Source organism: Triticum urartu, chromosome 3 (assembly GCF_003073215.2).
Source record: "Triticum urartu cultivar G1812 chromosome 3, Tu2.1, whole genome shotgun sequence".
NCBI lineage: Eukaryota > Viridiplantae > Streptophyta > Magnoliopsida > Poales > Poaceae > Triticum > Triticum urartu.
In genome coordinates, this window is record NC_053024.1 from 261,004,570 (window position 1) to 261,021,936 (window position 17,367).

Here is a 17,367-nt window from a genome sequence, read left to right on the forward strand (position 1 = left end):
ATGCAACTCGATGCAGGGGCTAAGCATAACTAGGAATGTCGCAAGAGGAGAAGTTGACATTCGCGTCGGGAATAAAGCAAGAGTTGCTGCATTGGCCGTCGGCACTATGCAACTTAATTTACCTTCAGGATTTGTAATGGAACTTGATAATTGTTATTATGTTCCTGCTTTGAGTCGAAACATTATTTCTGCCTCATGTTTGATGAGACAAGGTTATGAATTTGGTATTAAGGACAATGGTTGTTCTATTTACTTGAATAATATGTTTCATGGCTTTGCACCCGTTGTAAATGGGTTATTTATCCTAGATCTTGAAGGTGAATCAGTCTATAACATAAATTTCAAGAGGCATAAGCCTAATGAGACAAATCCGACTTACACCTGGCATTGTCGACTAGGACACATTAGTCAAAAGCGCATGAAGAAGCTCCATGATGATGGCATTCTAACTTCGTTTGAGTTTGAATCATTCAAGACATGCGAGTCTTGCCTACTCGGTAAGATGACTAAGACTCCTTTTGCAAAGAGTTGCGAGAGGGCGTCCGAGTTGTTGGAACTTATACATAGTGATGTATGTGGACCAATGAGCACGGTAGCCAGAGGTGGTTTCCAATACTTCATGACTTTCACCGATGACTTGAGTAGATATGGATATGTCTACTTGATGAGGCACAAGTCAGAAACTTTTGAAAAGTTCAAGGAGTTTCAGAATGAAGTGGAAAATCAACTCGGCAAGAAAATCAAACTTCTACGATCTGATCGTGGCGGTGAGTATATGAGCCAGGAGTTTGATGATCATCTGAAGAATCATGGAATAGTTCCACAACTGACTCCTCCGGGTACGCCACAGAGAAATGGTGTGTCGGAACGGAGGAATCGGACCCTGTTGGACATGGTCCGATCGATGATGAGTCAGTCGGATTTACCCTTGTCATTTTGGGGATACGCTCTAGAAACTGTAGCTTTCACACTGAACAGGGTACCATCTAAGTCCGTAGATAAGACACCATATGAGATATGGACTGCGAAGAGTCAAAGTTTGTCTTTTCTGAAAATTTGGGGATGTGAAGCATATGTCAAGCGACTCCAGTCGGATAAGCTCACACCCAAATCGGACAAGTGCATATTCGTGGGATATCCAAGGGAAACCTTGGGATATTACTTCTACAACCGTGAAGAGGGCAAAGTGTTTGTCGCTTGACATGTAGTTTTCCTTGAGAAAGAGTTTCTCAATTGGAAGGCTAGTGGGAGGACGGTCCGACTAGAAGAAATTCGAGAACCACATGGGGACGTTTCGGTAGGTGATACTGTCACACCGGAGTTAGCCAAGGAACCCGTAGTGGAGTCGACACTGGTTCCATGGAGGTCGGAAAGGTTACGCAATTTGCATGACTGCAATGTGTTGTTCTTGGAGAACAACGAGCCGACTACGTATGCGAAAGCGATGGAGAGCCCTGATTTTGAGTTATGGCTTGAGGCCATGAGATCCGAATTAAAGTCCATGGATGACAATCAAGTTTGGAACTTGGTTGATCTGCCAGATGGCATTCGAGCCATTGAGTGCAAGTGGATCTTTAAGAAGAAAACTGATACGGACGGAAATGTCACAGTCCATAAGGCTCAACTTGTTGCTAAAGGTTATCGACAAGTTCAAGGAGTTGACTACGATGAGACTTACTCACCGGTAGCGATGCCTAAATCAATTCGGATCATTCTTGCTATAGCGGCATATTTCGACTATGAAATATGGCAAATGGATGTCAAAACGGCTTTCCTTAATGGAAATTTAACCGAGGATGTGTATATGACACAACCCGAGGGTTTTGTCGATCCAAAGAAGTCTAGCATGGTATGCAAGCTTCAGAGATCCATTTATGGATTAAGGCAAGCATCTCGGAATTGGAACATTCGTTTTAATGAAGCTGTCAAAGAGTTTGGTTTCATCAAGAATGAGTGTGATCATTGTGTATTCAAAAAGGTAAGTGGGAGCTCAGTTGCATTTCTGATCTTATATGTGGATGACATATTATTGATTGGAAATGGTGTTCAAATGCTTGAATCTGTCAAGGACTCATTCAAAAATAGTTTTTCTATGAAGGACTTGGGAGAAGCAGCTTACATTTTGGGAATCAAGATCTATAGAGATAGATCGAGAAGGCTTATTGGATTAAGCCAGAGTGTGTATATTTACAAGGTGTTGAAGCGGTTCAACATGCAAGATGCCAAGAAAGGTTTCTTGCCCATGTCACATGGCATTAGTCTTAGCAAGACTCAGAGTCCTACGACTCCTGATGAGCGAAGACACATGGATGGTATTCCATATGCTTCGGCTGTTGGGTCCATCATGTATGCTATGGTATGTACTCGTCCCAATGTTAGTTTTGCTCTTAGTGTGGTGGGCAGATACCAGGCTGATCCAGGGGAGAGTCACTGGACAGCGGTTAAGAATATCCTTAAGTACTTGAGAAGGACTAAGGATATGTTCCCGGTTTATGGAGGTGAGGATGAGCTCATTGTAAAGAGTTACACTAATGCTAGTTTCCAAAAAGATAGGGATGATAGTCGATCGCAATCAGGGTTTGTGTTCATTCTGAACGGAGGAGCAGTGAGCTAGAGGAGCTCCAAGCAAGATACAGTAGCTGATTTTACAATAGAGGCCGAGTACATTGCGGCTTCTGAAGCTGCAAAAGAAGGTGTTTGGGTGAAGAATTTTATTTCTGATCTTGGTGTGGTCGAGGGCGCGTCTAACCCATTGGACCTCTATTGTGATAATAGTGGTGCCATTGCGCAAGTCAAGGAACCACGGAACCATCATAAAACCCAACACATACTCAGGCGTTTTAACCTTATTCGCGATATTGTCGAAATAGGTGATGTAAACATATGCAAGGTACACACAGATGCAAATGTTGCCGATCCATTGACGAAGCCTCTCCCACGTCCGAAGCATGAGGCGCACATGAGCTCCATGGGCATACGATGCCTAAATTATTGACTCAATTGCAAGTGGGAGACCGTTGGAGATATGCCCTAGAGGCAATCATGTGATGATGATATTTCCATATGTATTCATGAGTCCTTTGTATTGTCCTTGAACATCATCAATGATATGTATCAATAAGTATGTGACTTGTTTGTGGAACTATGTATTGTATGATGATTATTTTAATGGTCCCTAGTTGATAAGGTTATGCGGACACATATCCTTGACTAGTATACGACTCGGTTGATGACTATGTTTCACAAGTCATGTGCATGGAGATGCTAAACCGATAGTGTGGGCTCGGGGATGGAGATCACCGAGCCAGACATACCCACTTTGAGATGCAGCGAGATATAGTCATCTGTTAGTCTCAAGTGCACTGTCTATGCCATGTCCTAGACCTGAGGTCCTCGCATGTTCTCGGGATGAGAATCGACTCACTTAGGGTCTATCAAACGCTACTCCGTAAATGGGTAGTTATAAAGGTAGCTTTCGGGTGAGTCGTGAGACATGCCGCGAGACATGGTTGACCAAGATGGAATTTGCCCCTCCTATTTGGAGATATATTCTCTGGGCCCTCTCGAGTGATCAGATTCGGAAAGCATGGCCATGCGACTTGGGTTAAGTGTTAACCCAGTTCGGGAATCTGTATCATGGTTTCGAGAAGAGAGGTCGAGCTAACACAAGGGTGACAAGTACTCGCCTTGAGCTCGACAACAAATATCGTGAGGCAAAAGGAATGTTGCATATGCCACATTGTTGAGGTTCGTCAAACGACTTTACGCCCACATGGGAGTTGGCACGTTCTACTAGGAGCCGCTACCAACTATCGACTCTGGTCGTGTCCATGTGTACGTGAACCTATAGGGTCGCACACTTAAGGGGCTGCAGCCCATTCGGATTGGATCTGAGTGGAAAATTGATGTGGACTCCTAGTGGGCTCAAGTGTTGAGCCCACCTCGGAGGTCTATATAAAGGGGAGTGGGCACACCACTTAGGGTTGATCGAATTGAACCTAGGTTAGCCACCGCCACTCCCCACGCCCATGCCGCGCGACTGGATCTAGCAGTCCGCCGCTCAACGCTGCTCCCCATACATGTGGATACCTTGGAGGCATCACATCTGTGGTGCTTGGACGAACCGTTCGAGGGAACCGCGAGGTGCCGTTCGTGGGAGATCACCGTTCACGGGTCTTCGCTGTTCGCGGGAGATCAGCAACGCGGGGAGGAGACGTCCCGGGAGATCGGCTACACGCATCACCAACTCTACTTCTGCTGCGGTGCCTGCGCGTCTAGTGGTAAACTCGATCCCGTGATCTATTTCCAGCAGCATGATCTTGGGTGCGCGGTAGAAAATTTTATTTGGCGCTAGCGTAGCGTACCGCGTGTTCCTACACTCTCTTCATCCTAGTCCACCAAAACCCCTGGCGTAGGTCTTGATACATTTTAGTACTATCGGGATGAATGGTGAGAGGGGATTCGTGAGCTTCCTTAAGAATCAACTAACGTAGATGTTGTTTCTTGGGAACCACCAAGCAGTTCTCTAAGAAGACAACACCTCTTCTCGTCCATGGAAAAACATTTATCAACTCCTCTAGCAATGTTTTCCTTAATCCGGGATATGCCCTTATCACGCCTCTGGGCAGCTATGATTTGATCCGTAAGGTTAGGCTTCGCCACCAGGGTGGATAGGAATCCTCGAGGAACTATGTGAAGGTTAAGCTTACGAAATTCCTCGTGGAGAAGTGGTTGACTTTGTTGTAACATCAGATTGTTACAATAGGATTTACGACTTAGTGCATCAGCCATGACATTGGCTTTTCCCGGGGTGTAAGTTATCCCTAAGTCATAATCAGAGATCAACTCGACCCAACGTCTTTGCCTGAGATTCAAATCCGGTTGAGTGAAGATATATTTCAGACTTTGGTGATCAGTGAAGATCTTGCAACGATTACCAAGAAGGTAATGTCGCCAAGTTTTAAGTGCATGCACTACAGCTGCAAGCTCTAGATCATGTGTGGGATAGTTTTCCTCATGTGGGTGTAATTGCCATGAGGCATAGGCAATTACCTGACGATCTTGCATGAGTATGCAACCTAGTCCTTGTCGCGAGGTGTCACAATAGATAATAAAGTCCTTGGAGAAATCTGGTGGTACCAGTACGGGAGGAGATGTCAGGCGTCTTTCAGTTCCTGAAAGCTGAACTCGCACTGTGGGGTCCACTCGAACTTTTTATCTTTCTTGAGGAGTTCAGTTAGAGGTTTAGAAACCTTGGAGAAATTCTCGACGAAGCGGCGACAATAGCTCGCTAAGCCAAGGAAGCTCCGAACTTGCTTGACCGTTTCAGGTGGAGTCCAATCAAGGACGGCTTGAACTCGCTCGGGATTGACGTCAATACCCTTACCAGAGATTACATGGCCTAGGTAGGTCACTTCTCGCAACCAAAATTCACATTTGGATAATTTGGCATAAAGGCGATGCTCTCGAAGTTTCGTCAATACCAGCCTTAGATGTTCGGCATGTTCTTCCTCATTCTTGGAGTAGATGAGTATGTCGTCAAGGTATACCACGGCGAATTTATACAAATACTCCATGAAGATCGAGTTCATTAACCGAGAGAAGGTGGCTGGGGCATTGGTTAAACCGAAGGACATAACGGTGTACTCGTATTGGCCATAACGAGTAACAAAGGCCGTTTTAGGAATGTCCCCGTTCTAGATTTTGATTTGATAGTAGCCCAACCTCAAATCCATTTTGGAAAAGACTGAGGATCCAGCGAGCTAATCATACAGATCGCTGATCCTGGGGAGCGGATACTTGTTCTTGATAGTGACCAAGTTGACGGGTCGGTAATCTACAACCATCCGATCCGTTCCATCCTTCTTCTTGACGAAGAGGACGGGGCAAACCCAAGGAGAATAACTAGGACGGATGAAACCCTTTTTCAAGGACTCATCGAGTTGAATCTTAAGCTTGGCTAGTTCTAAGGGTGCCATCTTATAGGGTCTTCTAGAAATTTGGACGGTTCCTGGAACAAGGTCTACCATGAACTCGACATCCCTGTCAGGTGGAACACCTGGCAGTTCTTCTGGAAAGACATCCGGGAAGTCTTGGACTACCGGAATATCTTCAAGGTCTGGAAGGGGGTTGGCATTTAGGGAGTAAAGCTGGCGCTTGGCCACTCGAGTTAAGACATTGACTGTCTTGCCCGATGGGTGAGTAAGTTGAACAGTTCTAGTAGAGCAATCAATCTTAGCATAATGGACTGACATCCAGTCCATACCCAAGATGATGTTTATGTCTGAGGACTTGAGAGCTATTAAAGATGCAAGGAAGACAAGTCTATCGACAAGAATTTCATTCCCATGGCTTACTCTAGAAGTTTGCCATTTGGAACCCGGAGTTTTAATTACCATGGAAGTGGGCATGTCATAGAATGTCGTGTTATGCAATCGAGCATAGCTCTCAGATATGAATGAATGAGATGCTCCAGTATCGAAAAGAACAGATGCCGGATGGCAATTAACAAGGAGCGTGCCAAGGACGACATTAGGATCATCACGAGTCTCCTCTGCTGAGACATAGTTGACATGGCCACATGTAGTGGTGGCTGGCTTGGCATAGAATGTCTTTCCCGCTGGCTTACCACGGCCAACGGACTTTCCAGACTGGTTGGGGTTGTTGTTCTGGGGGCACTCTCGACTGTAGTGACCCGGCTCTCCACACTTGAAACATGTCACAACATTGGGGCGTGGAGCAACATTAGCAGCGGGACCACCATAGGTCTTAGGTGGTGCAAACTGCTGGTTGGGGCGAGGTGCCTCAAAGGATGGCCTCGGGGTGAACCTGGGTGGCAGCGCTGTGTTTGGAATCCGCACCCGGCACTTCTGAGATCCAGAGCCGGATGAAGAACCAAAATCACCGGAGTGCTTGCGGGAAGCGTCATAGTCAGTCTGACCTGTCTCAGCACTGATGGCCTTATTTACAAGCTTTTGGAAGGAGGTGCACTCGTGCAGATGAAGATCACGGCGAAGCTCGGGGCTAAGTCCCTTGCGGAACCTTGCTTGCTTCTTAGCATCGGTGGATACCTCTTCAGGAGCATAACGTGCTAAATTTCCAAACTCACGGCTGTATGCATCCACAGTCAGTCTGCCTAGGGTGAAATTGCAGAACTCTTCCCTCTTACGATCCATGAGACCTTCCGGGATGTGATGCTCACAGAAAGCCTCACTGAATTCAGCCCAAGTAGTGATTTGGCCGACCGGGCGCATAGCCTCAAAGTTTTCCCACCAAAGGCTAGCAGGGCCTTCGAGGTGATAGGCAACGTAGGTAACATTATCAGCTTCGGCTACGTTGGCAGAATGTAGCTTATGGGTGATATTGCGAAGCCAATCATCCGCATCGAGGGGCTCGACGGAATGATTAAACTTTGGTGGGTACAACTTGATAAAGTCATTGATTGACACCAAGTCGTTCCTCTGATGACGTGCAGTGTTCTGCTCAATCCGCTCCAGCAAGCGGTTAGTCTCTTGCTTGTTTCTTTCTGCCTCCAGCATAACTTCGGCCAGAGAAGGCAGGTGTGGCAGATTCTCATCCCTAGCTGCTCTGGCTTCCCCCTGCTCCGGGGCAGCAGGGTTCCTGCGGGTGTTGACCATCCTAGGAAAAACAAGACAATGGTTTAGATAAGGATGGCACAATCTTGGCAAGGAAGTGCGGAATGTAATGGATAACATGGAATGCTGAGATGTTCATTGCACGACATGGTAATATAGAAACTGCCATATATATACCATCGGTCATATACACCGTACATAGTTTAGTACAAGCCCAGGCTAGAGTACAACTATGGTGAAAGACGTTACATCTCATCGGAGGCATTCCAAGCTCCTATACATTATTTTCTACACCTCCGGAGCGTGATACACACCAAGTGGTATCCCATGGGTCACGCAGGACTGTGGAGAATACAACTATTACAGTACTAGTGAAACTACTACTAGCTTAGACAGCTCCGTAGTAATCCTCATAAAAGTCACCACCAAAACCTGGAAGCAGAACATGAACATCTGGGAACAGACGGTCCTGTGGAGCTTGCGGGCCATAGGGACTCGGATGTGGCCTTGGTCCAACAAACGGTGGCATTCAGGGACCACGAGGAGGGGTGATGCCCCCTGCATCACGCCAGTTCATACAATCTGGCAACCCAGACCACACGGGGTACAGGTCCCTCATGTCCATGTATCTCGCCTGCACGGCAGGTGCAAACCGTGTCAAAGTGGCCCAGTGGTCAGAGCGAGAGTTGAAGAGCTCCATTCGCAAGGCACGATTTTCGTGGTCCTTGTCCTCGAGCATCTCGGCAGTGGTGCGGAGTAGTGAATCCTCATGTGTAGAGTCAGAGTACAAAGCCTGATAATACCCATGTGCCCCAGGGAGTGAGGCTAGCATATAGCGAAAATCGGTGTTCTGAAGCAAGGCAGTTCTGGCTCGAATGATAGTCATCATTGATTAAGTTGTGTCCTACACGGAGATCTCGATAGTAACCCCAAGTCCATAAGAGTAGTGGAGGGGTTCAGTGGCTCCAAGATAAGAGGGGTATATCCTGACAGTACAAAGGTATTGGCTCTGATTGAAGTCTCGGAACTGCTCCTCGACGGTATACTCAGGATAGCATCGATAGCCTGTCTCGACCATCACTCGGACCAACATGGCCGTGTGACCAGGTACATCGAGGCACCTTGTCAGATGAACCACTTGGTTTTGGGAACAGGTGGCCATCTGAAAGCACAGAATAATGCAAAGGCATTAGAATTTTCTAGGAGAAATCAGACAGCATAACGGCTGTAAATGCTCAGAAAAAGATTTGAGACATTCACAACAGTTTGCAAAACCACTCAACAACATCATATCAAGGTTCTGGTTCAACTGACAACATACTAAAAGTAGTAGAAACTGAACTGGGGCTTGAACCCACAATCCTACAAGTTGCTACGGATTAGTAACAAGTGAACCTGATAGAGAGAAGAGAGCCTAGTCCTTAACCCACGTAGAATGAGAAGAGAATGACTCAGATCAGAGGGCATAAGGTAAAGGAGTAAAAGAGCCTTATGTTCCCTCCCACAATCAATTCCCCTACATATAAATAAAGCATTTCTAGACTCGACATCGACAAGTTTGGCTCAATGAACCTACAAGCAGTCCGACTCTGATGCCAACGCTGTCAGGACCCCGATTCCAAATCACATCAATCTAGCCGGTAACACCTCATATCACTTTGCGGCCTCACGCACGGTATCCCCATGGGTGTTGCCTTACCATGGACCGGGACCGTTTGCGCCTTTTGGCTCACGTATATGATAGTGTCGCTAGCATCCATATGACAGAGAACCCGGGCCTACATGGCTAGTTTTGAACCCAAAGCGGCAGAAACCTATGGGGACAGGCATACATGAATCACATCGAGCATGTCGGTCAGTAGCGTGTGAATCCGGGCTGTAGCACTGGGCTAACAGGACTCCGGGAACCCGGGATGTAGCAGGCTAGGCAGGACTCCAGATGTCACTACGTGACATTTCCCCGAAGGGACAGACACAGGAACGAAGTGAAACACATGCCGGCCAGTCAAGTGTCCTGAGCAGTAGTGCTGGGCTAGCAGGACTCCGGTGAACCGGGCTGTAGCGGACTACTATGGCTCATGGAAGCACTAGACTACATTTCCCCATAAGAGAGGTTGCCAAGGATAAACAACTAGATTGTCGGATCCCACACATACCAAGCATTTCAATCATACACACAATATGCTCGATATGTGTAAATACAACATGGCATCACAACAAAACTCTACAACTCAAAGTACTTTATTTAAAGGCTCCGGAGAGCCATACATGACATGTTCATACAGGTAGGGGTCACATGACCCGACACTCGATTCATACAAGCATTCAAGCACATGCGGAAGCAAACTAGTCTGAGTACAGACACTAGAAAGAAAGAGGGCTTGATGAAGCCTTTCTATCTACATAGGGCCCTCCATGGCCAGAATCACCACCTGGGTGGCAAGTCACTCATCGACGTCGAGGTCTACCTAATACCCGTCTGAGAGGGTGGTATTGCCGTCTGAAAACAGTAATTAAAGCAACATGAGTACAAAGGTACTCAACAAGTCTTACAACAGATCCTACTATACATGCTCATTCTCAAGAAGGTGGTGGAGTTATTGCAGCAAGCCAGCTTTGACTCTTGGCTAAGCTATCCTACGAGACACCACTTGTATAATAGTTTTCGCACACGAGTCCACTAACCACCAACACAATACTCCACCGTGGATCCTCCCTCGTCATCCTACGAGAGGGCTATCCGCGGTACTCACACTTATCTTGAGTGTTTTAGTAGTAACCATTAACTTGTCTATGAATTGTATAGGCAACCAAGTAGTCCTTTACCGCGGATGCGGCTATTCGAATAGTTTTATACCCTGTAGGGGTGTACTTCGTCACACATGTTTCCACCACTTAGCGTCTGCACACGACATGTGCTCAGCAAACTTCAAGCGAAAGCCAACGTGGGTGTAGACCACGACCTAACTAACCGCACAAGTCCCTAGTCCAGGTTTATCGCATATTCCGGTTCCATCCGCAAGGAAATCTGGCCGGGGTGTCCTCAACGGCCCCAAACGATGTGTTCAGGGTTCCTAAGACACCAAACGGGCGACTCGGTATGCCGTACCATGGTGTATCTACCGCATCATAGCCCACCCCTGGGGTCAGCGCTACGCACCGCCGCCAACACATAACCTATAAACACCAGAAACTAGTTGCAACTCCTGGACAGAGAACGAGAGGGATCAGTAAGTCGAGCGGGGTCATATTTCAGGGCCCAATGTGTGGTAGTAGCTGAATCTTAAATCACGCATACAGATCTCAGTTCTTAGGGACAACCTCAATGAAACAACCCACCATGTACTCCTACATGGCCTCTCATCGATACCTTTACCAAAACATGTTCAACACATCCATCACATTACCGACGTAATCATTTCACTCTAGCCCATCACCCAGATGAACCAGACCTGACTCAACTCTAAGCATAGTAGGCATAGCAAGGTAGGGACACATGCATGGCTCAATCAACTCCTACACATGCTACTGGGTTTCATCTAGTTATTGTGGCAACGACAGGTCATGCAGAGGATAAGGGTTCAACTACCGCAGCACACAGCAGTTTGAAACGTTGTTGTCTTAAATGCAGTAAATGAGAGCAGGAGCGAGAACATGGGATTGTATCGATATGATCAATGGGGCTGCTTGCCTGATTGATTAGTAGTAGGGTACTGCCCTTCAGTTGGATACTCGAGAATATCCTCGGAGGCAGAACCTACCACGAAAGACACCACATAACACAATCTTCACATGGCAATATGCAACAATATGATGCATGCTATGACATGGCAATATGAGGTGTCCTGGCTATTGCATTGTGAAACAAGTTGGTTTGAGTCCATTTGAATCAAAGGTTCAAATGAAAGCTTATGTTATTAAGTCATATAAGTGCATTAGCTTGTTTCACCTAAACAGCAGTGTTAAAGTGTTCTGTCATGCATGAAACCATTACAGATGGAAAGATTGAATTTTTCTGATCAAATTTCATATATAAATCTTTGCATTTGGAGTTACAGATTAAAAGTTATAAATTTTTGAAGTTTGTAGTATTTTCTGGAATTTCCTGTATAAGAATAATTCCAGTAATTGAATTAATGCGTCAGCATTGTGTCAGGGTGACGTCAGCGGTCAACAGAGCCGGTCCAGGTCAAACCTGACCAGCGGACCCACGTGTCAGTAGTTATTTAAACTAACTAAATTTAGTTAGTGCTAATCTAAGTTAATTAGCAGAGCGGCCCCACTTGTCATAGGCTCAGGAGGGAGTCAACCTGGGCCCACACGGGGTCAACCAGGGTCAAACTCGCCGGTGTTTAGCCACCGGCGAGGCCAGACGCGGCGGGGCAGTGCGGGTTTCATGCTTCGATGACCAAATGGACGGCGGAGATCATCTACGCGTAGCTGGGAACGAACCGCGTCGTTTGGTGGCAGTGGTGGAGCTCGGGGTGGCCGGAAACGTCGCTGGCGACGAGCTGTGCGGCTGCCGGAGCTCGGGTGAGGTCCAACCCGAGGTTACGGGGCACGGCGAGGCGCGTGGAGTGATGCTACGGGTTCCTCCGGGTGCGGTGAGTGTGTTAGTCACGGTGGAGTGGCCGGTGGGTGGCCGGAGTCACGTCGGCGACGAGCACAGGCGGCGGCTGGTGCGGGTGAGCTTGGTGCGGTGCATACGGTGCATGAGAGAGGTAACGGAGAGGGGAAGGACGGAGCAGGGCTCATGGCGATCGCAGCAGTCATCGAAGCGGGCTCGGGGAAGGTCGGTGCTGAGCGGGGAGGCGATAGCGATCTCGGCGGCCGGAGTTGGGGATGACGGAGTCAGCGGCGACTCCAGAGCGGGCGAGCGCTTGGGGCTCGGCCTGCTCGATGTGGACGACGACGGCGGAGCTGTTGGACTTGGCAGCACGACACGAGGACGACGGCGGACGCGTGTTTCGCGGTGGCGCGGGCGCGGCAGCATCGGCCATGGTGCGGGAGAGCGAGGGAGAGGAGCTGGGGAGGAAGGGGTGTGTCTACGAGCTCGGGGCAGGACTGGGCGATCGACCCAAGCCAGCAGAACGGCGAGGGGAGGAAGTAGGGCGGCGGGCAGCTGCGTGGCGTGCGCTGGTGCCAGAGTCGAGCACCTGCCTGCCTGCCTGGCCGAGTCAAGCAGCTCGCTGGAGCGGTTGCTGGGCTGGGCCGGCTACGTGGGCCTTCTAGGTGAGCGCCAGGTAAGTCCTCTGCTCTCTGCTTTCTGTTTCTCTTTTTTATTTGTTCTTGTTATGTGTTTTGAAATAGTAAAAATACTATTCCATTTAGGAAAAACCTGAAAATATTCAGAGGCACATTTGAAAATATTCTCAACAGCCTAAAAATACCTTCAAGATTATTTGGGCATTTTAAAATATTTATAGGATTTAAATTTCCCAAATGCAAATACTTATGGATTGGTGCAAAAATCCAGAATGGCCTCCAAAAATATGAAACCATTTTTGGCAGAGGTTTTAGCGAGGACCAAAGATGGTGAACATTTATGAAGGGCATTTTGGGTTCATTGAAAATAATTTTAGTAAACCCTAGTTGTTTCTAGGGGGTGCTGGGGGTTCTGCCATCCCCATTTCAGTTTTCTGGAAAAGTAGACATGATGCAACACTCTAATGCATGAACTAGCTAGGGAGTGACAATCAAGAGGGCCCGAACCTGGGTAAACATTGTGTCCCCCGCCTCCTGTTACCATCTGCCTTAGAGGCACAGTTCGAGACCCCCTACCCGAGATCCGCCGGTTTTGATACTGAGATGTTGTCGGATAATGGTTCTCTATGGTTGGGTTTCTTTAATGAAATCGGAGGAAAGCCCCTCTTTCAATATATATGAAAAAATCAGTGGCACTAGCGGTGCCAAAACATTGCCTCAAATTAATAGTGCCACTAGATTAAGGTGCAAAATAATAACATTACTGCTTTATCATGGCAGTGCCAAAACAGTAGCACAAGAGCAGAGTCAACATGCAGGATCTTTGGCAAACGGTCGAACCAAAAAGGAACATACCTCGCGATGGGAACCATATCTACAATCAACGCCATCGTAGGAAGGTTGACACCAGTCACCAGCATGGATGATTCAATTCATGGGACCTTTTTGTGCAGTTCACCTAAAATGAAGCAATGTCCCATGAGCTTGCAGCTTCTTCTTCATTAGTTGCAAGAAAACTGAGCAACATCAAGGTTGGTCGTGAAGCTCGTGGAATGTTCAACTATAATTTGGATATCATTTGTGCAGTTCAACTAAGATCAAGCGTGAAATGTATATCTCTGTTTGCACAAAAAGGTGGAAAGAAGGGTGACTAACAAGCGATGAACATACATCAAATGAAAAGAAGCATGTTCCTTATCTGAATGGTGATCCTACAAGGACAGTAGCAATTTCTAAAGCAGTGGCATTGCTATATATTAGTGTGGGCATTAGGATTAACTATGACAACCGTTAAATACGACATTACTTTAATGGTGCCATAGCTTCATTTTACCAGCAACATTACATTAACAGTTGCTAAAGAGTTGGTATTTGGGAATGGGAGAGTAGGCGGACCAGGACAGTTGCATTTCTAACGAAAATAAGCAACTTATCTTAATGGGAAATTTAGCATGACATGAAAAACAGTGCTATTGATTCATATTACTGGAGGCATTACATTGAAAAAAACATTGGTTTAACGTGACCTTACTTTTAATAGTGGGACTGCTACATTTTACGAGTGGCATTACATAAGAGGGGCTCAGGGCAAAAAAATCAGAATAGGATATCTGGGTTGGTCCCATTTTTGTTCGATGTAGCCACCTTCTATTGTGTGAGGCTAGCCAATCTAGTGCTTGACATACTCGGTTGACTTGTCCCCCAGTCCCCACATTCTTTCCTTTTTCAGCAATAGATCGGTTTATATTGAGTTTGTACTGCGTTTCCCTTTATTTCCCTATTAGACCAAGAGACCAGTTGGATAGCCAGTCTCTGCTACTTTTTCCCCCATTATTTCCTCTTTCGACCAAGTCCTAGATTCAGGTAACAAATCTTCCCCCACCCCCACCCCCTTTCTTCCATGTTTGAACCAAGTAGTACTATATTCGACTGCATGAAGTAGTTTTAACTCTTAATAGTAAAAATATAGGTGGCTTTCGAACAGCCGATCGATCCTATCTACGAGGGGGCCTAAGAAATAGTAAAAGATACAAATGCAGCAACATCAGGGGCTGGGGCAGTAGAGCAAGGCCGGTTTCGAAGGAAGTTATACCTGAGGGTCGCCGGGATGTCGTTAGGTGGGCGGCGGGAGGCCAGATCTGCCCAGACTATGACAGCGAGGAAGAAGGGGTCGGAGGCCCTCCCTAGCCGGCGCTGCGTGGGAGAGATTGGCAAGGCACGCTGATCGGGACACGCCGGCAGTGGGTAAGAGTCGTCACCGAGGACGACTGCATGAACATTGCATCTTCTCACCTTCACCGGCAAAGGTGATCCGATCAGATCTGTGACCAGTGGTGAGCAAAGAGAGAGAGTGTGGCCACCGCTATCGTGTTTAGATCTAGAGAGGACAAGAGAGTGTGAAGAGAGCAACACTGGCAAGCAAGCATGGAGGCTCCTGCCTATATAGTGGAATAGTTTTATTTTATCTACTGGAGCCGGCTTGACCTCGTCAATGACTGTAGAGAAGTCTTCATGCACAAGCCACGGAGGCACAGTTATCGTCATTTTGATCTGAAGCACCGGATTAACATATACGTAACACGAAAAAATTCCACATGACAAGAAACCATAACCTCACTACTGCAAGGAGACAACATGAATCCCGGCGGACAAACTAGACGAGGATCAAAGCTCATATTAAATACAAACTCGTAGAAAAGGGATCAATCGATAGATGTCCTAATTAGCATAGTCGGCTTGACCTAGATGGCAGCCGAGTAGTCTTCGTGCATGTGCCCCCAATGACTAGTGCCTTGGAGGAATGCAGTTGTCGCTGTTTAACCCTCGCAGTGATCCGGAGCACATGACACCTAATATTGGGAGATGATAAGAAACCTTTTTTTAGATTTCTCATCAGAACTACAGCCCTGTACAACACAGCTTGCATGATATGTAGATGATAGCCAATTCAGCCGTCAGCTGGAGTCTGGTCACATGCATGGACGAACTGATCTCCTGTGTCGTGCAGGGATCGTCCAGGCACCAACGTGTTTACAGCACTGCTCCAGTACTATCACTCGTCTCTCTCTGCTATTAACTCAGCCGACTTGTAGGGATGGGGGAGTGTGCCTATGGTCGGTTCTCAATTGTGGTCCCACATGTGTGTGCAAATGCAATATGACGCACGTTCCATTCGGAGAGCAGCGTGCCAGACCGACCGACCGTCTAGGGTGCGAAGCGAACACGACGGGCGTGTTGTATACATGTGTACCGCCATTTTCTTGAGGCTTTGCTCCATGGCACAATCCATGAATACAAAATTATATTTAAAAGTCGAGGGCGGGGCTTTTCCTGCACAGTAGGAGGGGCGGTTCTGTCTAGTCGGTTCGACAAAGAGGTGAGAAGATGAGGGAGTAGGCTGCTGCAAATGTAGGGTTGTGTGATTTGATGGCTCGTGACTGATGGATAGGTGGGCCCCTGTGGTTTGACTTGCCATTATCATTATTACTGCACCGCTACGACCGGCGTAAGTCTCTTGATTCCTGACCACCTTCATGGTATACAGGTGCGTAGTAATGTACTCCTTACTCCTTAGCAAATGCAGTAAATACTATGAAGAAAGAGATAGAGAGAAGTAAAAAAATAGTCTTATAGCCAACCTTATAGCATACCTTGTTGTATGAGTGACTAAGTGATGACTATGTATGACATGCCAACATCAGATAGCCTAACGCACCTGGACGGAGGAAGTAGTTTCATGCATGTGATGTAGGAAAAAAATGCTCATTTGTAGACGTCTGAAATCTCCAAGGGCGCGACCACGCAAACGAGGCGACGGTCATGGTAGGCGCAACCATGATACGGGCTGTTGATAGCCCTTGGATCTGAGATCGAACGGCCGCATGCTAAGTTGCTAAAAATTTGTAGAATAACCCTCCAGGATAGGATATTCACCCATAGGTCTAGAATCACGCCATGCAACCGTTCGATCTCAGATCCAAGGGCTCTCGGAAGCCCGTATCACGGGAGCATGGAAAGCTTCATATGACCTGCAATTTTTACGGCGCTTGATGTGCGAACATGCAGATGCATGAAGCCATTTAATTGGGTGTCTAGTAGATATGACATCTAATTGGGCCCCCATAGTACTACGCATGAATCCATTTATCCACCGGGAAAGCCACTACCATGTCGTTCGCACGACCCACTCAAGCATTTTTACAATCGGAAAACCGCTAGCAGTTCGCTCCTACTCGTCCCCGGCCATCCTTTAACATTACGGCAGTTCGCTCCTAGTCGTCTCGTCCTTTAACATAACAGCAGTTCCAGTTCCACTAATCCTAACCCTCCTCCAAAATCCATGGCGTCCCAAATCTCCATGATCAGTGGTGAGTACAAGGTTAGAACCATCACCGACGATGAGTTCGACGTCATCTACACTCGTTCTTCTGCAACAATGAAAGGATGCCTTGCTCGCTTCAGACGCGTGTTCAAAAAGTCAAATGGTGATGAGTGGGTCGCTGGGCTAGATGTTGAGTACACCACAGTCCTGGGAAAAGAGAAGAATCTAAAGGAGGAAGAGAGGAAG